The sequence below is a fragment of the Chrysemys picta genome, chromosome 2 (genome assembly GCF_011386835.1).
Source record: "Chrysemys picta bellii isolate R12L10 chromosome 2, ASM1138683v2, whole genome shotgun sequence".
Classification (NCBI taxonomy): domain Eukaryota; kingdom Metazoa; phylum Chordata; order Testudines; family Emydidae; genus Chrysemys; species Chrysemys picta.
Window position 1 is genome coordinate 278854123 of NC_088792.1, and position 23254 is coordinate 278877376.

General features: G+C 45.6%; 1 protein-coding gene across 4 annotated transcripts in view; it reads right to left on the reverse strand.

Moving 5' to 3' along the window:
- The window catches only part of FAM135B (family with sequence similarity 135 member B), a 331843-nt gene extending 309220 nt beyond the window's left edge, over positions 1-22623 (reverse strand). For 2 of the 4 annotated variants that reach the window (XM_065586241.1, XM_005291038.4), the window contains exon 1: positions 22439-22623. The gene's annotated coding sequence lies outside the window, so the exon portion shown is untranslated. Of the gene's footprint in view, positions 1-3682; positions 3788-18837; positions 18913-22438 lie in introns of those variants that run through there. The other 2 variants (XM_065586240.1, XM_065586237.1) reach the window with 2 other exon arrangements.
- Positions 22624-23254: the final 631 nt, after the last annotated feature.

Here is a 23254-nt window from a genome sequence, read left to right on the forward strand (position 1 = left end):
CCCCCTTCAATAGCCACTCATGTGAGAAGCAGACAGATCGTTTGACAGAGATCTGAATCCTAAAATAATCTCTCACCAAGGCGTAAAGTCTCCTGAGCCCATTGTAATAAATGGGCAACATACTGTAAGACATAAATGAGCACCACACCGTAAGATATAAATGAGCACGACTGTGGATGAAATTTCATTGTCCCAATGGGGGAGTGCTGCCTGGCACTGGGCCAGCAATGTAATTCAATAGAGAGCGCAAGCACAAATGGACCTTGGGAGAAGGATTGATTTGAATGTAATCCCATTTACTAATCAAAAGGAGCAAGGGATTACGTTTGCTAGGAGATGTCTGCACGTGCTTTCCCAGTTTAATCGATAAAGATAGCTTTGTTTTAATTAAGATACAAACCGCTGATTCCAGGTCTAATCTTGGCTGCAAACAATCAGTTACTGACTGAGTGTATTGCTAAAGTTTTAATGCCTTCTGCAGCTTTTGTTTCTCCAAATAGGCCAGTATGAGTGCCCTTCCCTCATATATTCACCCACCCCATCCCTCTTCCCAGGCTCCCGGGAGCCACCAGGCTTAAGTGGTACAGAGGTGACTTGTGATGACTTACACCCCAAAAGGATGATATTTCAGTTTCAAGTTTCCAGGGGTTATTAGTGTGCTGTCTGTAGGGATGGAATTTAGGATCGACGTGGCTGGAAAAAGCAATATATTTCTTATGAGAAATTTCTAAAAGAAAAAAAATCTTTGTTCATACATTTTTGGTTTAAGAATTGCGTTTCCTCACAGGAAGTTTCCACCCCAAAACTGTAATTGAATGTCTACTTAAAATGTTGTTTTATTTTTTGTTCATTTCAAGTGCAAAATTATTAGAAGAGTTGTCACTGAATGCACAGCTCTCTTCTGAAAATGACTTTCAATAATGGCATCAGAAAGAACATGGTATTTTTATCCCTTCATGCACATCACAACGATGACTCGGAGCCCCACTTAAACATCTGCATACAATAATATTTCGAGGCATGGCACCACCCTAATGCTCACCCAAAGACATAGACCAAACTTACAACCTCTATCAAAATATACCATTCATAAGGCAATAGCCGCTTTAAAAATAAATACAACCTTGTAAACCGAGCAGTAAAAGCAGAAGCTGGCATTTTGGCTGTCCTTTGATTTTTGGCAATGGAAGAGTTAATCCTGAGCCCTGCTCATGCCCTTGAATAACCCCTGCCCCACCCCCAACCACTCACTCACACACCCCAAAACTAATTCTGGGCTCTGCATGCAAGTTTTCAGTCTACAGCACAGAGACCTTACACAGCCTTTAAGCTGCTGGGATGGTCACGTGCCAGCATGAGAGAATGAGCTGGATCTCCTGGGGTGAGATCAGCGCATGACACACAAGTGGTTTGGCCCAGGATACTCTCAGTCTCCAAGGGAGAAATGGAACTTTTAAAAATATGTTCACCAACATTTTCCCACAAGAAAGTTCAATCATCCCCACGCCATGGCTCCCGGTTGTCTCCCCTGTGCCACAGCGCCCTACCATCACCCCTCGCGTGGCCAGACTATCGCCACTGCAAGTATCATGCTTTGTACATACTGTAGCAATGTCACAGCAAGACAAAGCTACCGTACACACTTAGAGCTAACTGGTGTCTCCAAAGCCCAGTCCTCATGGGCGGGGAAGGGGAGGGGAGCATTATTCCAGGGGATCTGCAGGAGGCACTGCATCTGATCTGCACTGGAAGAGTTTTCAGTGGGACTTATGAGGGACAAGGACCGTCTTTGCATTCCAGGGGTAGAATTTAAAAGATAAAGATCAACTGGGTGCCCAAGTCCCACTTACATAAAAAAGCGGGGGCAGGGAACACCCATTTGTAGGAGTTTCTCAGTCCTTGCATTCCTTGGAGGAAACTGTCAATGTGAACAGCCTCTATAGCCTTGTGCAGTCAGGAGTCCTCTGACCTCTTTGTACACCTGCTCTGGGCTAGTTACGATCTCACCCATAGAGGATCGTACGTGTACTATCCAAGATGCATGCTGGAGAAGGGAAAGGTAACAAGCATGGGTTGTGAAGAATGGGTCCCTTGTGGGATCAGACAAGATACTACAGATCCCAAGCAGTTACCCATGGCATTAACATCAAACACGTACAAATGAAACTGTGTCCATCAGCTGTGGTCACACTAATAGGGAGGAGAAGCTGGACGAGTGGGACATGGTGTTTCGAGTCATTGATAAATGATCCTGAAGGACAAGGAGTGGGCACAGAGAGCTCAGCCCATAAAATGCAGAACATGCTATTGATAGTTGATTGCAGCTCCACAGCACCTTCCATCCGAGCATCCCAAAATGCTTCACACTAATTAAGGAAGTCTCCCAGTGAAGACAACAAGTACCATTATCCCCACTTTACCAAAGGGAAAACTGAGTCTCAGAGAGGGTAAGTGACTTGTCTAAGCTCCCATGCAGTGAGTCAGCGCCCTAGACCAAGACCTTCCGAGCCCCTAGCTCTAACCTCCAGGCCATATTCTTGCCTAATACACATCTACCCCGATATAACGCTGTCCTCGGGAGCCAAAAAATCTTACCGCGTTATAGGTGAAACCGTGTTATATTGAACTTGCTTTGATCCGCCGGAGTGCGCAGCCCCGCCCCCCGGAGCGCTGCTTTACTGCGTTATATCCGAATTCGTGTTATATTGGGTCGCATTATATCGGGGGAGAGGTGTATTAGTGCCCAGAAATATTAACTCCTTTTAAATCCTTTTGGCTGCACTTATCTGGATATTCCTCAATCTTTCAAAACAGAAATGAGAGAAAAATATTTCCAGCAACCTTTTTAATACTGATCAGCATCCTCATCCATCAAAATCCTTGCAGGATGCGTCAGCCAAGCAGATGGCATTTCTCCCAGATAGTTGTTTTCAGACTATGTGTACACCCCAACTTCACCCCATTGACAACTCTAGTTCCATGGCATACAGCCCCTATTCAGGTCAGAGCTAAAGCTGTGGGGAAACAATGGGTTTGCTTCACTGGAGTAGTAAACTCATTTTCTTTGTTGCAATCACTGTGGGCTCACAGCCGTGTCACCATCAGATTCACTTTGATTTTTGTGTTCAAATTAAACTCACACCTCAAAAGGACAAACAGTCAAAATTGCAGAGTTTCAGAGCAAAGCCAATACAAAAAACAATGAATTCTGCATGATTTTTGGTAGAGATGGGTCCAAACTGGGAAACCTGATCAAACCCCAGCAAACTTTAGACCCAGATCCATGTGCAGATCTGAATTTCCACAGCTTGGGTCTCTCTATAAAGGGCCCAAAATGGACAAAGAATCCACAGGCTCTTTGGGATAACTCCAATTCTAGATGCAAACTCTGCAACTTGAATCAGTTTTTGGATTTGCTCAAAACCTTAGTGCTGTTCCACTTGAAACATTTGTGTTCCAGGAGCAGTTTACACTTGACCACAAAGCAAGTAGTTACTCATTCTAGACTCTGTGCAGTAAACTGGGTCGCTCTGCAACCTAATTCATCCACTGCTGGTCTCCTCACTACATCGTTAAGTTGTTTTTTTAAAGAGAGAGAGAATGTAGCTAGAGTTTTTATTGCACCAACCACCACCTAAGCTGCCCGCTTCTCACTACGGCTGAGCTCTAAATTCAGACTTACCTGTGTTCACTGCGAGTGCGAGCTGCTAACTCTGTATTCATACCTTCCCAATGCAAACTGCAAGGACTGTGCCGCTCCTACACACTCATTTGCAATCAATCAGCTGGTGGAACTTATGACTCATTGGCTTCTGACACAGGCTTCAGAGACCAGTTCAAAGAGACTATTAGCTGCTCTCATGGAAGTTGCAGCCTTAATAATTAGTTAATACTATTTAAAGGTATCGTTTCCTTTCTCCTGCCTCCCTGTGGTAGAAAGGCCACTTCCCAAGCATCTTCTGGAGGGAATGGGATTTGGTCGTACCTGGGGGGCCTCCTCCCAGATCCAAGATGTGTTGGGTGGCCAAAGATTCCATAAAAGTAGCCAACCAGGAGAGAGCCAGATGGGAAGACGACTACCCATCGCCCAATTAGGGTACTGGGTGCAGCAGGTGGTCAGGAGTGACTTTTTGTATGTTGGAAGGAAGGGCAACCTGGCTTTGGGGAGCAAAGACAATTAACTGAAGGGAATAAGTTGATGGGCTCGCTCCCCCCCCCCCCCCAATCAGGCCAAACCCCTTTTCCCAGGTTCATGAAGTGTAGCAAGCCTTGAATCTCAGTTCTGTTTAAGATCCAGCAGTTTTACTGGTAACATACTAAACAAAGAATGTTGTCCCTCTGGTAATTCCACCCACTTTCTGGGATCCACTCATCCATCAAAAATGGGCAAGTTTATGAGGCTATAAGTGGCGTTTGGTTCACATTGCACTTGCTAGATACAGGATATAGATGACAAGAGTGGGACAGAACACGCTATGCAAAGTGGATCCCTTGCAAAATGAAAGCATAGACATAGATCCCCATGGTACACAGCGCACACAATTATGCACAATGTTAGCATCTAGCAAACTGGAACGTCAGTCTCTAGTGAAGGAGTAATGCCAACTGAGCGACAGGGAGAAAGGGAGCAGAGTGGCAAATCAGCAGCAGGTAAAGGGCAGCATGTGTCCAAGAATCTAGAGATCAAGGGACCAATCCTATAAAGTGTCAAATGCCACAAGGAAAGTACCAGGTACTCTGAACTCCCATTGTATTCCGGGCCTTCCCTATTTGGAGAATCATGTCTAGATCTATCTGCATGAAAAATAATGGCAGTGCAGAAATTTAGAATGAAAACTGCTTATCAGCTCCCTGGAAACATGTCACTCATTTCTGGGATACCTTCAGACTGAAATATAGCAAAGAAAGAACTGGCCCCCCACGTGCTACGAAGAGTCCATTATAGCGAGAGAAGCTTTTGCACAATTCTGGATGATCTTTCAGGTGATCTAGTCTGTTTCTAACAAGATCAGGGGATACAGAAGCAAAGGGGGGATAGCGGGGAGTATAAATATCAAAGGGGCAGTTCTAAGCTGAAAGCAAGAGGAAAGAAAAGTATTCAGAGGGGCTCTGATGGATTACACCTCCTGGTTTCCAGCTTCATTTTCTTAGCAAATTAGCTTCAGGATCAGGAATAAACACTTGTGAATGTTCAGCTGGTGCCAACTCCACTGTGCCATGATGGGAATTTTCCCTACAAAATAATTATTTCAGGCTAAAATACAAATCAAAGTAAATAGATTGATATTCCTTTGAGCCCAGAAAAGAATGGGTTCCTAACTACCTGCTTATGGAAAGTTCCCATAAGGCAGATATAGGAGAAAAATGCCCCCAACAGGCCTTGCATGAGGTCACAGATTTCTTATTTCAGAAGAGGATGGAGAAAACTCAGTCATAACATGGTCCTCCTCAGAACCAGAACGCATTCCATGCTAAGGTCAGCCAGGATTGTTTATCATTTTGTCTGTATGCTGTGATTCGATGTTTTGTGCTACCGTAAAGATTTCCCTTTTCAATAGGATAGAAAGTTCCATGCTGAGCTACTGTTATTTTCTACACTCATTAAACAAATGAAATTCCCATCACATTCACATAATGCAGAGGACATAACAGAACCAGTCCCATCATAAGCTAATTCACTTCTTTCCTGAGACATAACTGCAAAAGACTAAACACCAAAAACAGCCTTTTCAGATGCCTTTTAAACAAGGATCACACCTTGCTAACACATGCACACACACACACACACACAGCACATCACTTAAGTATAGACTAACAATGTCCCTGGTCATACAAAGCAGATGGCCCCAGACAAATAAATACATATGAAGATGGATGCATGGGCCAAGTAAAAGAGAGAAGTCAAAGATTACTTCAAGGTTGAGGGACAGAACACAGAAGGTGCCATTCTGTGTCAGACCAATGGTCCATCTAGTCTCGGATCCTAAGAGCCAGAAGTCTCAAAGGAAGATGCAAGCAGTTCTGCAATGGGCAATTATGAAATAGCCTGACCCATCAGGCAAGTTTGGGCTTGATCCAAAGCCTACTGAACCTGACTGGGAGTTTTTCCATTGATTTGAACAAGCTTTGCATCAGGACCATAGTATTTGGTTTATGCTCTGAAGTTCAAGGATTTTGATCCCCTATCCTGGTAACTACTAGTGCTTTCATTATCCATAACACTCCATTTTTTATTTTTTTCAAACATGAAATAATCTAAATTGACATATTACCACAGAATGTTTGATTTTGACAAATCAACAAGGTCAGACAGAAAAAGATTTCACTGGAAGATTTTCAACTAGCTTCGATTTTCAGTATTATCCCACATCACAGACCTTACACAGCCTTAAATTCTGTTTGTGCTTTAAGCACAAGCCACCTATCGCTTTATTGAGCTGACCACATAAGACAACAGCAGGTCTTCGCTCTGAGTGGTGACAGTTTACTTAGAGCCTTGCAATGGGGATGAGTCATTCAAATTGCTCCTTTTCAAGGTGCATTATCTTGCATTTGTGGACAATGAAATTCATTGTCCTTTACCCACTTTTGTAAGGTTCCTCCAACCTTGACTAAACATAATTATGTGTCATCTGACAAGTCTGCCACCTCCCCGTTCCCACTCCCCCTTTCCACATAATTGACTAATAGATTAAACCCTGCCTTTGGTCTCATGCTAGATTTGTTGAAATTGGATAAAAACTAACAAGCAAATATTGAGATGTACGGTTTAAAATGATTAAGGAGAAGAATCTTTTCTAATCTGCCTCTCCTCCCACCAACTTGTAGCATGTAAAAATGGGAAAAACAATTCTTGCAGCCAAATTGGTTTTAGGCCAATAACCCAGGGATGATCCCGCAACCGCTAAAGTTAATAGGACTGCTCATAGGGTACTACTCGTGTGACTATGGGACGTGCAGGATCAAGCACTATATTTGGCATTGGGGAGGGGGGGCAAATCAACAATTTAATGTACCTTGTCAGCATACTACTGCAGGAGTAAGTCCTGTCCTTTTCCAAAGGAGAAAAAACGTTGTACAATGGGTTTCAAAAGTAGCAAACCTTTGGAAATATGGCCTGCAGGAATGCATGCAACAAACCAGCATCCTGCATACCGAATTCTTTATGCGTCCAAAACTCCTGACACCAGTAGCAGTATTGGGTATGAGAAGAACGCAGGACTGGGGCCTAGTTGTGTAGGCCCAAATTTTCTATTCATTCAATGTTCCACAGATTTTAGGTGATCAACTCCCAACATCTTGGGCCTGGTTTTCACAGGTGCTGAATGCTCAAAACGCTTATCAGTTTTGCCAGGAGTCAGAGGCACTTGGCATATATGTCCCCCCAGATAGGCATTCAATAACAAAATTATCAGCCACTTTGAAAATCAAGGTTCCAGTGCTGCAACTAAGGATTACTCTACACTGGCAACACTAAAGCGCTGCCGCAGCAGTGGCTTGTGTAGTCATGGCAGTCATGGCTCCATAAGAGGTGTAGCTCCCAGCGCTGGTGCACTGTTTACACTGATGCTTTACAGTGCTGAAACTTGCTGCGCTCGGGCGGGGGGGAGGGGGAGGGTGTCTTTTCACACCCCTCAGCAAGACAGTTGCAGTGCTGTAAATTGCCAGTGTAGACAAGCCCTAATACAGCTCGATCAACTGCTTTGGCAACATGAAGTCAATGGGACTCAGGACAGAGCAGACTGCCAATGTACCAACAATTGTAGGAAAGCAGCCTTAAGACTGAAGTCCCTTCACAATGATGCTGATATACCATTTGGAAATACACCCCATCCCTGTGGGAATCAAAATCTTCAAAGATCTTTGATCTACAGAGAGTCATAGACCTTGTTAAAGCTGATGGGTATCCTATATACACACACACCTATAAGGCTAAGCTGAAGGAACAATTCAATGCCCCTTTATATCGTGATAGCTCAAAACAATAGGGAGCCACTACTCGAGGCAAATGGCTGCATGGCAAAGCCAATCAGAAGCTAAGCCATGTTGGCTAAGGGCTTTCCCAGTGACTGACTGTAAAAGACAGTAGGGGATGGATTGGCTGCAGATGGACATGTCTATCCATGAGCTACAGAAAGCAAGAGACGCAGTCATGAACATGGCCCTGGGGAGGAAGCAAAAAGACAGAGCATCTGCTATGAACAGTACTCATGGGAAAGACAGGCATGGATTTCCAAGCAAGTAAGCTGCTTGCTGTTGTTCATTTCCACTGTGTTCAGGGAAACAAGACTTCGGTGCAATCCTGTTTTATTTATAACAAAACCTCAGTCACAATCAATTTTGTCTGACAGAAACAAACTGGCAAGGCCCTGAATATTAACTAACTATTCTAGTCAAAAGGGACAATCTATTACAAGTGCGTGAGCACATCCATGCACACAGCATCTAAGTATTGATCCAAACATCAAGATATAGTACTTCTCTACAAAATGTGATACTGAATTCCTCTCAACATTTGTGATTAGTGTGCACCTCTCATACTATATGCATTAAGTTTACCAACCCAAAGGAGCTTCCCCCACCCCATTATCCTTCCTATGGAATTGCACCAACAAATGCCAGCCCAGGAATCACAAGCGGAGTGGCAAGCTCACACGTAAGTTGGTCACTGAATCAGTGGACCGGCTGTGATGCCAAGCCAATAGCCAGACTAAATAGGAAGTCTGAAAGACTAATGCTAGAGGCTTGCATATTGCTTAAAGTGCCACTGAATACAAGCTGCACTTCTCCAGCAGAATGGTTCATCATTCATAAGCATCTAATGGTATGTCCATACAGCAAAAGCTGTGTGTGGGCTTGCCTGCCCTAGCTAGCTTTCATCCAGCTAGCAATAGCAAAGAAGACAGTACAGTGTGGGCTTCAGGGTGGTAATACAAGTTCAGCAGGGACCTGGGTACATACCTGCTCTGAAGCCCGTAGTGCTCTCTCGGCACTGTTGTTGTTACCCATGTTAGCTGGATTCAAGCTAGCTCATGTAGGCTGTCCCACATGCAGCTTTTGCTGTGTAGACAAAGTCTACACAACAAGAGGGAGCAGTGAATAATGGCCACATCCTAGACAACTGATGCAGACAGGAGCAGAGCAGATTCTGTGAAAGATCCTTAAGGCTAACACAGAAATTGAAAATTCAGCAAACAAGCTAAAGAAAACCAAAGCAAGGAGATACCCTCAGAAACACCCTCGGGCCCTGCCCCTCTGTGCCAAGTGCACCAGGTGTGAGGCAGGCAGGCTCAACCAGGCAGGACCCAAGTGTGGAGGGGCTCAGTGTGGGGGGGATCCAGGTGTGGGGTGAGAGGATTCTGTGTGGGACAATCAGGATGCATGCAGCTGAATGGGGGTAGGGGAGTCTAGGTGTGGCGGGGATCTGGATGCACAGAGGCTTGTTGGGGGCGGGGAGGTGTTCCAGGTGCAGGGGAAATGGGAGTCTTCAGGGGCTTCCAGGTGAAGGTGGTTGGGGCTCAGGGGAAGGGTCTGGGTGCTGGGGGAGTGGGGCGGGGTGCAGCTAATTGCGGGGGGGTCAGTGGTGTGGGGGTCAATGTGTGGCCTCAGGGTGGTGGCGCTCATAAGGGTGGGAGTTTGAGTGCAGGGAGGTCTGGGTGCAGAGATGGGGGTCCAGAAGCAGGGCACCTGGGTGCAAGGTGGCTCCAGATGCAGGGGTTGAGAGTCAATGGGGTGGAGTTCAGGCATGGAGGACTAGGTGGATTCTGGGTGTATGGGGTGAGGCTTGGTAGGGGTGTCTGGGTATGGGAAGTCCAGATGCACAGGGGTTGGGTAGATGGGGGAACAACTCCCTGAACAGTGACCCCTCCCCCTGCAGCTGAGGAGTGATGGGGGCAGGAAACAGAGGAGGATGCTGAGCTTCCTGCCGCTAGGGGAGGTTTCTGGGGGTGGGTGTGACACAGCTCCAGCCACTCCATGCAGGGGAAGAGGAAGTCCCGTCCCCTCTGACTCCAGCCCAGATAGGATTAGCAGCTGGTCCCGGTTCAGGGTGGGAGCTACTGGCCGAGGTGTCCCCAGCCCTGAAGTGATTTACTGCTCTGCCGACTGCTCTGGGTGCCTGAAACAATGTACCTGTGCAGCTAGGGAGTGGTACATGACTGCTCTTGCAGCTTCCCGGTCAGAAAGTCATTTTTCTGCGGAGAAGCAAAGAAATCTGCAGGGGACCTGAATTCTTCGCATGTGCAGTGGAGCTGAATTCCCCCAGGAGTATCATTATATAGCTATAGATAGAATGTATATTGAGATTAGTCTGTATATGGTTTCTGACGGAGAAAAATTGCTGTCTCTAGTCCCACTGTCAGGATGAACTAGGATTCCATTGCCAGTGATAGTATACTATAGAGAGTATAAAATTACACTCACACACTCAAAGCATATGTCCCAGATTTAACTTGATGGTTAACTTGTCAGGAAAAAAAGTCAGCTAGGCCATGCCAACTCTTCGTTCCACGTGGTCCTTACAGTCTCATCTTTTTAGTATTCAGCACTTAGAGTTATCTGAATAATAATAAGAAAAAAAAAGAATGAAACCTAAATTAATCTCACACAAGGTCTCAAAAAAAAAAAAGAGACCATTTTCTCTGCAGGGCTTTTCCATGCAATGAGAGCTTCTGTATTTGCTCTTTCCACGCGTCGAAATTTGCCATCTCTGATCTCTCCTGGAAAATGTGTAATGATTTTCAAATTCTGCTCACTGCACATCTACATTAGAGAGAGAGAGAAAGAACTCTTATTACTGCCTAGCTGCAATCTTCTAAAATGGTTTTGTGTGTGGAAGAAGTCACCTTGCACACATTGTACATCTGGCATAGGCCATGCCTGAAGAGCCCTTTGTCATGAAAAAAAAATCAATACCAAAATTGGAGAGGAGAATAGCGAGCGGACACAATTACACTTCATCCAGACTAAGACATTCCCCTCGCAGCTCATACCACTAATTCATTAAACATTATATTGATATGGAACCTTCTATCCCTAGAGATTCCAAAGTGCTAGATGAACACAGGGCCTACTCCTTAGTCGCATGGCTGGTCCTTGAGTTCATTTTAAATACTCATATGGATTAAGGGGTTCTGAACAAGTTATTGATCAGATGAAGGGCTGGTAATACCACCTATTATTAATGTAACCCAACACTTTCCAGTACACGATCCTGTTCTCAGTTGCTTATAACTTTGCTGAATTTCAACTATTCCCAAAGGGCTGAAATTTTGTGTGTTTTGTGTCTGGACCGGTCGAATTTTTGTAGATAGCGGAACCATTTTGGCTGAAGCTGTTTCCATGGACAGGACAAGGAGAACTACACTGCTGTGCAGTACTAAAAATAATTACATCAATCAGGCAACTTGCTATTTGAGGCACCCTAGCACCCCCATTCTTTGAGGCTGGGACTTGAAATTTGGAAGGGGTGACCTTCATGTCAGAGACATGCCCCTCGTCACCCTGTGAAAGTCTGCCAAAATTTGGACCAGTTATAAGTCTTGGGGGGGGAGGGGGAAATAAAACAAAAACAAACAACAGACTGCTTAGGGAGGTTGTGGAAACTCCTTCACTGGAGGTTTTCAAAAGGAGGCTGGATAGCCATCTGCCTTGGATGGCTTAGATACAACAAATCCTGCATCTCGGCAAGGGCATAGACTAGGGGATCCTTGCGGTCCCTCCTAACCCTATGGTTCTATGGTGCTTTTCTCATATAGGAGTAAGGCCTCTTCCTTAGGCACAGTACTGTAAGTAACAGGCTTGGCACTGGGGCACATCCCTGGGACACCGTACGCCCCCAGATGGAGCTTCCTGCCTCCCCACCGTTCAGACTGCAGTTTGTGTGGTTTATTGGAGCTCTACCTTTAACCCAGTGCTCCCCAATACACCGGGAGCCTGTGAAGCCACTTATTGAATAGCCAAGGAAGACACCAGCTGTATGAATCACATCCAGGACAAGTGAGCATCTCCCTCCTAGCCAGCCAGCCCGCCCACACCCTGCCTCTGCCAGTATGCCGCTGTAGGTGTTAGGGTTATACGGTTGTATATTTTTAGTTCCTCTAGCAGCGACTATTTCTGCATTCTGAATTATGATGTGATTTATCCCACTTTCTGTCTCTCATTTAGAGTGTTATTATTAGCTGAGCTGAGACAATGCACTCAGCGCTGTATGTTTATTAAAGCACTAATGTCATTCTCTACCACCGTGAGTCACCTAAAGTAAGACAGTGTTTCATTACAGCACTACTGGAAAAATCATGGGAGCCTCGCTGATCATTTCCCAGTGGTTTATTCCAAAGGCATCTTATTCTTTCCGTAAGACAAAAAAACTATATTTGACTTGTAATCCAGTCAGGGTTAATGCCCCCTTTTTCTTGGAAAATTTACCACACCAAAAGCTGAGACCATTACTGTACTCCTTTAGTGCCAATCCTCCAATCCCTTACCACCAAACATAGCCCCTCTGAAGTCACTTCAGCCTACATCTCTGAACCCTCTCCTCTGCCTACTCATCCAGTATCTGTCCTCACTGCTCTTCTCTTCATACATCATTAAAGGTCAACGTCTGGAACTCATTGCCAAGGGACACTGGTAGCCAAAAGTGTAACTGGGTTAAAAAAAAAAGTTAGAAAAGTTCATAGAGGACAGGTCCATCAATGGTTATTAGCCAAGATGGTCAGGGGCACAACCCCATGTTCCGGGTGTCCCTAAACCTCCAACTGCCAGAAGCTGGGACTGGATGACAGGGGATGGATCACACATAATTACTCCGTTCCGTTCATTCCCTCTGAAGCATCGGGCAGCGGCCACTGTCAGAAGACTGGATACTGGGCTAGATGGACCATGGGTCTGGGCTAGTACGGCTGCTCTTATGTCACTCTGGCATTCATACTACACCACTTAGTTTTTGACCTTTCTCCATAACTTTCTTCTGGGCTGGACCCCAGCCCCACTGCAGCCTATGGAAACATCTGCATTGACACGATGGGTTTCGCATTAGGTTCTCTCTGAAACATGCCGAATCACTTCTCAATCGTTCCTTTGCTCCTAAATTTTGGATTATTTTCCTTGAAAAGCCTTTTGCAATACTGGGCTTGAGCCTACCCCTATTAAAGTCAATGTCCAGAGTCCGATTAATGTCAGTTGTGCAGGGTCAGGCCAAACATGCATGAAGGTAACTATGAAATGTAACACAATGGAACGTCATTGCTTTTACCATCTATCCTACAAACTGCACCCTGACAGAGTGTAGTGTCAACACAGCTGCAGCGGGAGAGAGAAGTGAAAAGGGAAACAATGGTAAGCTCCAGACAAAAAGAGATGTTTACAGCTGAGATGGAGAGACAAAGGAAATAAATGAGGCTGTAGTTTTACTTGTTGTAAAATAGATTTACAAAGTATAATATGGGCCACAAACTGCTTTCAGACCTCCCACATCCACAGAGCCCCAGATAGCTCTGTGTACCAAATCCTGCTCAACTCACTTAAAGCTGATATGCAACTGACTGGAATGGGACTAAGTCAGATGTGATTCCATATGACTTGGTATAATTGAGGGCCGCATGCCATAGTAAAACAGAGTGCTATGGAAATGAGTGAGCGGTACAGAAGTAACCCACTGGTCAGTGCGTGTTACAGATCGCACTGGGCCTGATCCACAGAGGATCCGAGTCTGCAACAGCCCCAGCTCCATAGCCTGGCTCTCGAGGTCAAGCTGTTGCAGCTTCCCCTCCCGCCCCCCGCTTTAGCACTGGAGGTTCCTGGTTTGATCATCGTGTCAGCCAAAAGGCAGCCATCTAGGTTGACCAGACGTCCCGATTTTATCGGGACTGTCCTGATATTTACTTGTTTGTCCCGTGTCCCGACCGATGTTCGGTCAGGATGCGAATTGTCCCGATATTTTGCACTCCGGCGCACAGGCTCGTGCCCCCGACTCCATCCCCTCCTTGCCCCATTGGATCCTTTCCCAAATCCCCGCCCTGGCCCCGCCTCTTCCCCAAGCATGCCACATTCCTCCTCCTCCCCACTCCCTCCCAGCCGTGCGCGAATCAGCTGTATGGCGGCACAAGCGCTGGAGGGAGAGGGAAGAAGCAGGACGCAGCAGTCCACTCAGAGGAGGCGGAGGTGAGCTGGTGCAGTGGGGGGCGAGGCGGGGAGCTGCCGGTGGGTGCTCAGCCCCCACCAATTTTTCCTATGCTCTGGCGGCTCTTTTTTCTTTTCTTTTCTATTTTTATTTTTTTGCTCTGCCGCTGGCTTTCATTCCCCCCCCCCCCGACCCGCCGGAGACCCCCCCGTGTCCCGATATTTCATGTCTCTCATCTGGTCACCCTACAGCAATCACAGAGGTCCACCACAATTTGTGTGTGGAGGGCCCTAACCTCCACAAAACAGTAGAACCTCAGAGTTACAAACTGACTAGCAAACCACACACCTCATTTGGAACCAGAAGTACACAATTAGGCATCAGCAGAGACAAAATAAAAAGCCAGTACAGTACTGTGTTAAACGAGCTTAAAAAAAAGAAAAGGAAAAGCAGCATTTTTCATCTGCATAGTAAAGTTTCAAAGCTGTATTAAGTCAATGTTCAGTTTGAAAGCTTGTGAAAGACCAACCGTAATGTTTTGTTCAGAGTTACAAACAACCTCCATTCCCGAAATGGTTGCAACTCTGAGGTTCTATTGTAGTTGTGTCCCCAATAGTCCCCTTCAGAGCAAGACACTTATGGTCCCTTCTAACCCTATAATTCTACAATTCTTACTACAGAAGCACCTTCTAGGTGAAAGTAATCTGACCCTAGGCGGTATCTCCTTTTTTTGGAAAATCCACAGGGTCATGTGGGGAACAATACGAGGCCCTTTTGACCTACCCAGCCTACAGCTTCTGTCTCTCAAACTGCCCAGTCCCTACCTGTTCCCATGCTGATCCCAGCCCCACAGGACAGCTATCTATGGGGCCCTGAGAAGGCAGATGACACCCCACTGCTCACACAGGAGTGCTTGGGCCCACTGTGTGTATCTTCCCCCTTGTCTATTCACTATTGCGCTAGAAATAATTCATTGAAATCAGATGTCTCATAATGGAATCCCCTACTTAAAAAGTTACACGCACACACACAAAAACACCACACACAATAATGAGGCCCCTTTATGTGAAGAAAACAGGCAAAACCACTGGACCCAGCACAGCAATCAGGAATCCAGACACAGCATTTAGAATGGGATTTAGCCTGTGACTGTCCAGTAGCCATTTGTGATGAAGTGAATGCCACTTCGGGAACTCTTATTTGCTGGGCCCAACACCATACCATTAAAACCAGAAAAACTCCAAGTCAGCCCAATGGGATCATTCCTCATGTACCATCTCAGTGATATTATGATATGTACTGGGGTAGAGAATAAAGCCTTTGATCAGAAGTAAGGCACCATTGTGTGCCAGACACTTTACCCACCTGCAAGAAAAAGCCAGCCCCTGCCACAAAGAGTTTACAATGTTAGTAGCCAATGAGAGATGGCTGGTGGATAGAAACAAGCACAGAGAGGATAAAGGTAACGGAGGACAGGATTGTGGTCAGGGTCCCAATCCTGCAGTGGGCCCACACAGATACTCTTTGCAGAATCAGAGCCTCTGAGACAGGGCCACCCAGAGGATTCATGGGGCCTGGGGTCTTCGGCAGCACGGGTCCTTCCGCTCCGGGTCTTTGGGGTACTTCAGCGGCAGGTCCCAGAGCAAGTGAAGGACCCACTGCCGAACTGCCGCCGAAGAGCCGGAGCGGAAGGAGCCCCCTCCGCCTAACTGCCATCGAAGACCCAGAGCGGAAGGAGCCCCCACCGCTGAATTGCCGCCGAAGACCCAAAACAGAAGAAGCTCTGGGTCTTCGGCAGCGGGTCCTTCACTCGATCAGAGTGTGTTCGGTGGCACTGGAGGACCTGCCGCCAAAGACCCACCAAAAACTCTCATGGGGGCCCCTGAAAACTCTCGTGGGGGCCTCTGCGGGGCCCAGGGCAAATTGCCCCACTTGCCCCCACCCCCGGGCAGCCCTGCTCTGAGCTCTTGATCTTTTGGGTACTAAGGAAATATCCTGCTTGTAGAACAGTCAGGAGAGTTAAGTGTAGATACTCTTGCTCTCCTCTTTAAGAAATAGCTCTTAGAAAGATACTGTACTTGGATTTCTGTATCCTTCACATATTGAAAATACAAATTGACAATAGTACCTGTCAACAACTCATTGACATGGACTTAATACTGTTTGGTTGATGCATCGCACCTGATAAATATGAAGCTCCATTGGGGCAGTAGAAAGCCAAGGAGCAGGTCTCAGTCTTGCACATAAAATTCCACACTCGCTGCTGCGTGCTAGATACTACCGATGCATTTAAAAAGAAATATCCAACAGAAACTAGCCCTCTTCCAAGTAGACTGTGCAGTCAGTGGAAACAGCACATAGGCGCTTTGGCTCAGGTACACGTTTTCCAAACAAGTGAAATAAAGATACAGCCCAATCCTAGAAGGTGTTGAGTGAATATAGGAGAGACTTAGCCCCAGGTCACGATGTAACAAACAGCAGCTACCGAGGAACTTCACCTTGTGTGCAACAACATGGCCAATGATTCCGTAAAAACCTCATGGTCAGAGTGGGGATAGAGTTCGGTTCTGCATGCAACAGCAGCACAGGGTCCTAGTGCTTAACCTGAGGAGAATCTCCGCTATGTGTTGGCAGTCTATGACATACAGACAAGCATTTCTGATTCATGCATTCCTGAGCAGTGGTATATATACACATACACACACGCTAGCCAGATCATTACAATTCATTAATAATAAAAGCTAATAACATTTAGTCATGCATTTACAATGTGTACAGCAAAAAAGTGTTTGTGAATACAACAAAGAGGACGGTTACAGAAATGGACAGTCAGTATTGGCCAAACAACAAACTGCTGCTCACCTGACCCTAATCCCATTCCTCTAACCTTCTGCAGGGGCGATTAAACAACTGTCGTGTCACAACTAGAAAACTATAAAAAAAAAAGTCAAGATACGGTATTTATATATAGTGCCCTTCATGTCTAAGGAGTCCTGAGTGATTTACATGATATTGGGTTCTTGGCCCTTCCATTTCAAGGGAATGAGGGTTTGGCTGTAGTTCTCATTGGAAGAAGGAAGGCTCCTGCTCTTCTGGGGCAGAAAGGCAGCAGCCAGGTAAACACAAACACACACACACACACACACACACACACATTTTCGCAGCCTGCATGAATTCGGGGGGGAAGCACAGAAGAGAACAGTTTTACAGGTAGTTTAGTGACAGATCCTTGTGGCAAAAAACAAACACACAAAGAGTTCTCCACTAACCTGGATTGATACAACACAGCAATGTCAGCAGCACACTGGTTAGAATGAAAGAAACTGGAATTTCCACACTGCAGATTGAGCTTCTCAAGGAAGTGCAATCAGACACTAGAGAAGTAAAACTCCAGAACAATAGAGTCACTAGCATTGCAGGCACTAATGCTAGGATCAGAAAGGGAATAAAATTATATCCCTTGGATTTAGGTTTGGAAGACATCAACCTGTGTCTCATTCCCTAGGCAGGCTGAGATCAGGCGTGTCACCAAGTTGATTAAATTGACCTTTTGAGACAGGGCTCAGAGCAACATAGCAACCGGAGCCACCCTTTGGTCGTCCCAACGCCTTACCTCCTGGAACAGTGTTAGCAAAGATCTTGCTGGAGACCAGGCACAGCGTCCTCCAGGGAATATGTAGAGCACGGTCAATGTGCAAGGGAGGGAGTTGGATCCAGGGTAGAATACAGGAAATAAGCATGAAACTTCAACCATAATGGCAGTCTAGTCACGTGCTTGGATGCAAGCAGCCTGTACACATACAGGAAAATACATCCTCGCACATTGCATAGAAGAACAGGGAGGGGCTCCATCTGTGAAGTGTGGATCCAGAGCAAAGCACACCTAGAGTCTGGCAAAGAGGGCTTTTTTCATTAACCCCACTTAGGTTAACATACTGGGGGCAAACCTGGGACCTGCACAGTTAAAGTTGTGAACACTGATAGACCCTCAAACTCTCCAGTGAGATGGCCACTAGAGGGGGTGTGATAGGAGACACTCCTCTCTCATGAGCACCTCCTGCACTCTCTCTCTTTCTCTGCCCCCCGGTGCCCCCTGTCAGCTGTTAACCTCCTCAGGTGAATCTTCAGTGGCCCAGCCCTCCAGCCAAGTCACACACCACCAATATACACAAACAAAACCAGAGTAAAAGGTCCAACAGGGCCAGTCTCTGTGTCCTTGTTACCATCTACAGCCCTGTCTCTGGGCTCCATCCTCAGCCCCCTCTGTGCTAGCTTTAAGTCTGTGCCTGCCCTGGTATAGAGAAGTGCCCCCTGGGCTTTCTCTCTGGAGATTCCTAGCCTTTATCAGTTCTTATAACCCCAGCTCTCCAGCCAGGTCACTCCTTCAAATTCAGCCTACTTCAGCAAATGGTTGGCCCCCTGCAGGTTCTTCAGGCCCATCCTTGAGCCCTGTAAATTCCGGCCCTGTGCTTGGGCTTCTAAACAAAACTTGTCCCCTTCTGGGGTCTTTGACCACTTTGCCAGTGGGGGGACCCAGGCCAACTCACCACTCCAGATCCCAACCCAGGGACCCTACAAATAGCCCCAGGCTGCTCCCTTTAATGCCATTGCTGCTGCTATTCCCTGGGCCTCTTCCCATTTAGCCCCTTCCTCTTCACCTTTACCCCAGGGCTCTCTGTTCCCTGCTTAAACAGGTCTCTCCCATGACTCTTTACCTGTAGAGAGTCACAGCCTCTCTCCTTCTCCCCCATTCTGGCTCCAGACAGTGACTGACCTGCTTAGCCCCTGTAGCTCCTTTTATCTCAGCCTTCTGTGCTCTGATTGGCTGTGTCCTGCAGCCTTTCTAGGCAGGCACCACTTTCACTGCTCTTTCATGGGGGCAGGGTTTGGTAGGACCACAAGGCCTCCAACAGGGGGCCTCAAAGGGCCTGGTACACCCAGTCATAGGGACAAAGATCTACATTGTGTTAGCATGGGTTAAATTGTATTTAGGATGTGTGGTTCTTTTTCCTATCTAGCAAGGAACAGTTTTCCCCTGATAGGGGAGATGGATTAGAGGGGTTGATCCCTTGAGTTGCTGAGGCCCCATATCTCCCTTTAATTCCAAAGGGACCACAGTAGACGGCTGCTTAGCATCTCTGAAAATATTACCCTGGATCACCTTGCAATCCTTTGCCATAACTAATTTGTCTGTTTTATTAAAAACCTGATTTTACCCAGTTAAAAGGACATACCACTTAAAATACTGAGACAAGAAAAAATAAAGGGGAAAATTAATCTGAGTAAAAACAAATTTTCTCCAAAGCCTCTAAATAAAATGAAGATGAATTTTAAAACATATCAAACAATATCAGATACATTGTTCACCAGCAATGAAGAATCACTTGCCAAATAGTACCACACAGTGGCATGTGGAACATGGCAGTTTCCCCTACACTTATAAGAGGAAATTGGCTGCTGTGTCTCAGAAATGACTGTTGCAACTTGTTGACAAAAGCTGACTTTTTAATGGCAGCTACCATACAAGCCTGATTGTGTTCTAAGCTCCATTGAGGACTAATGAAAAAAGGAACTGGATTTTTAAAAGATAGTTAATATCTTTAGGTACCAAAATAGCATTTCCCCCTCAGAACAGTGCCAGATACCAATGCTAGATGGTCATCAAGAGTCCAATCCTTAACTTCCAAGTACAAAGTAAGAGAGATTGTGTCCTTCCACATTAGCACAAAATGGTAATATAAGACAACAAGCCATTTGATACAAGGAAAATCCTCTCCTAAGATTCTAATTTGAGGAAGTGGGGGGTAATGACTGTCAGCTGGAAGTGTTGGCTGGCCCTGAATATAAAAATCAGTTATTCTAGGGGTACATTTACACAGTGATAACCCCCCCAAATGTCTACACAGCAATTTTACAGTCCAAAGCCCGAGCCCTCCAAGCCCGAGTCATCTGAGCCGGACAAGCCGCAGGTTTTTTATCACTGTGTAGATACACCCTAAGTGCCTAGCATCCTGACTGTTTACATTTACACGGATACAAACACTAAACACTGGATTGACTCGCCATAAACTGACAGCATTTTCCATCTCTCAACACACTGTGATTTTATATGAGCATTGCTTTGCTATATATACACTGATTTCCTGCCTTTCCTAGAGCTGTTTTTTAAGAGAAGTTTTGCAGCCCCATAGTAATCAGGAGTCAGCGTATATATAGTGCTGGCTTCTATGTAATCATACGCCCCCAGCTAGTAGCAACGTAATCATTCAGAATAATATTTTGGGGACATTATGCGTAATCTCAAAGCCCCTTGACCTTTAATCATTTGTTTGCACTGATGAAATAGTCACTCTGCTTCATTCTTTACGATGTTCCCTCTTGATTATGTGCTTGATATCCCTGCAACATGTATAAAACTGATTAAAATGCTGCAATTGATTTATCAGCATCATAAGCACGATCAGGTTCAGGTTCCTATTACTGCAGGTTTTTTTCCCTGACCCATCCTCTCCAAGACATATCATTGCAAAAGAGGGTTCCCAAAATTATAATATTCTCTAGCCTTAAAACAGGAAATCCAACCTGTCCAAAGATATATCGTAGATATGGCCAGGATATCCTAGTGGATGTCATCCAGGGACCTATGGTTTCACAGTAGATAGATTTAATTAGAACGAGGACCAAAAATCAGCCCTTCTAATTATACCTGGCTATTTTAAAATACTTTTATTAATAAGGCCAAACATCCTCTTATGGAGAAGTCCTATAGATTTTAGTAACGATGATACCGAGAGGGTTCTAAGGAAATTACTTTGCAAGTCTACAGAATTGGATTCTGAATGCTAATCTCCATACAGGTTTTTTAGTCCATCCTATAGAATTCCACAGCAGGGATGTAGTTCTCTGTCAATTCTATAGCACTTTCTCCATCAGGGTGAGCTGTGTATATTCTGTGCTTCACAACAGCTTGTGTAAGTAGTGTGTATTACATATGAGAGAGAAATAATGGGCATGATTCTGTGACACCTTCGGTGCCTCTTGCAGGGTGCGAAAGCACGTCCAGTTCCTGTTGATTTAAATGGGCTTTGCAGGATTGGGACCCATATGCTCCTTCTCTATCATTGTTCAACATGAAGACAGGTGCAGTTTAGCCCTGGCTACCTCACATCCAGACCACCCTCAGAGCATAATTATGAAGCAGAAGCAGGGTTATAATTTTTCACGGGTACGACTTTGCTAATGTCTGGCTCCCTTTTATTGAAATGCTGATTGTCATTACAGTGAAGTACATTTCCAACCAGGCAGGCAGTGATAACGAGGGTGGGCGGGGGGAGGGGGGGGGAGGAGGAGATAGCTGCTGACGTCTCTATCTCTCCTTACTGCTGCAAAAAATATTAGTTACGTGTAAGTGGAAAGAGCTCTCTGCAGTCATTACATAGCAAACAGTTACCACTTGGCTTCAACTTACTTTTACCCTCTCCACAAACACAAACACACTCACACTTTCCGCATGATACAAGTTTGCATATGGGCATTGTATGGCATTTTTATTTATTTGTGAGTTAAATGAGGATTAATTTCCACACCCGTCTTTGCATTATTGCTGATCTTTACCCTTTTTAAATGCACCCAATGTATGTTTTTCTATATATGGATCCAGTGAGTTTCCCTTATTTCTTACTCATTACATTTTTTTTTAAGATAGGAAGGACTGAACATTTTGGTAAGTATTTTTTTAAAATGATTATTAATAGCTATGACAACGTTAGTGTTATTGCAACTATTTACTTTTATTTTAAAGCACGTAACATGACCCTTTCAGTTACAGATTACAATGAAGTTTCCTCTCTAGCCTATACACACACCTCTATTTTTTACAGATCTCTCCTAAATATGACCCGAGGAATTTATTCTGTGCAGTGAGGAGAGGGAAAAGCATTGTTGCCTGGATTATTTTTTTCAGAGGGTTATTTATTGCTACGTCGACCTTTGCTTCATTGCAACCCTTCACTTTTATTTTGAAGCACAGAGCTTGAGTCGTTCATACTCGGATCACGTTGTGTCCCCTGATCACCCCATTTCTACCCACTCTCACTGGAATATTACAGGGATTTATTATTTTTCACGTGTTGGGGGGAGGTGGAGAGAGAGGGTCTGTATGGCAAAGATAGCAAAACATGCTTTGGACAACATGCTTGGCTGAAATGTCATTAAAATGCCTTTGAAACAAGAGAGCCAATAAACTAGCAATACACACACGTACAGAAAACTGCACTGATCAAGGGAAGAGTTTGCAAGCAGCACAGCTGATCTTACCTGGGTCTTTGCAGGGTCCTCCCTCAACACACTCTCTCCCTTTCCCAGGAGGAAGCAAGGTTGTGGTTACTGCTGCTGGTGTCGATGGAGCAGGTACAAAAAGGCAGTTGGCGGATTGCAGTCCCTGCTGCTGGGCTCTGGCTCCTGTCAGGGCTGCTGCTGCTGCTCCTGGTACTGATGATGCTAAGGAGGAGGAGAATGAGTGAGGAGGAGGAGGATGGTGATGGTGCTGATGCTGTTGCTATGGTTACGGAACTCAGTGGCAGCACCACTCAGTGCAACAGCTGCTCCAGCTCCTGGTTCTTTCAGACACAGGCTGTGGCGGAGCTAGGAACAACAACAATAATAAATGCCCACTCTTCTCCAGCACTCACTTTCTCCTGCTCTTTTGATTATTATGCTGCCACTGTTACTAGTGTGGAGCCGGGTCTAGCGCTCTGGCTCTGTGATCAGGTTAATGATTGCAATGCCTGGGCAATCCCGTCTCTCAGCAGCCTGCTGGAAGCAGGTTAAAGGGACAATCGTAGCAGCAGCAGGAAAAGGGGATGGGAGAGAAGAAGAAGAAGGGCCCAAGACATACCCACAACCGTTTTCTAGTGGGGCAGTGAGGAAGGAGAACATCAGAGACAATTCCATAAAGCCTGGTTGATGGGCTGCAGAGTGATGGCGCAGCTGAGAGGAAACAGGTGGTCCACAGAAGTGCCTGAAATACTGTAACAGAATGCTAAGCCTCTCAGAATTGGTGGGGTGAAACCTTGACTCCACTGAAGTCAATGATAATTTTGCCATTGACTTAAATGACGCAAGAGTTTCACT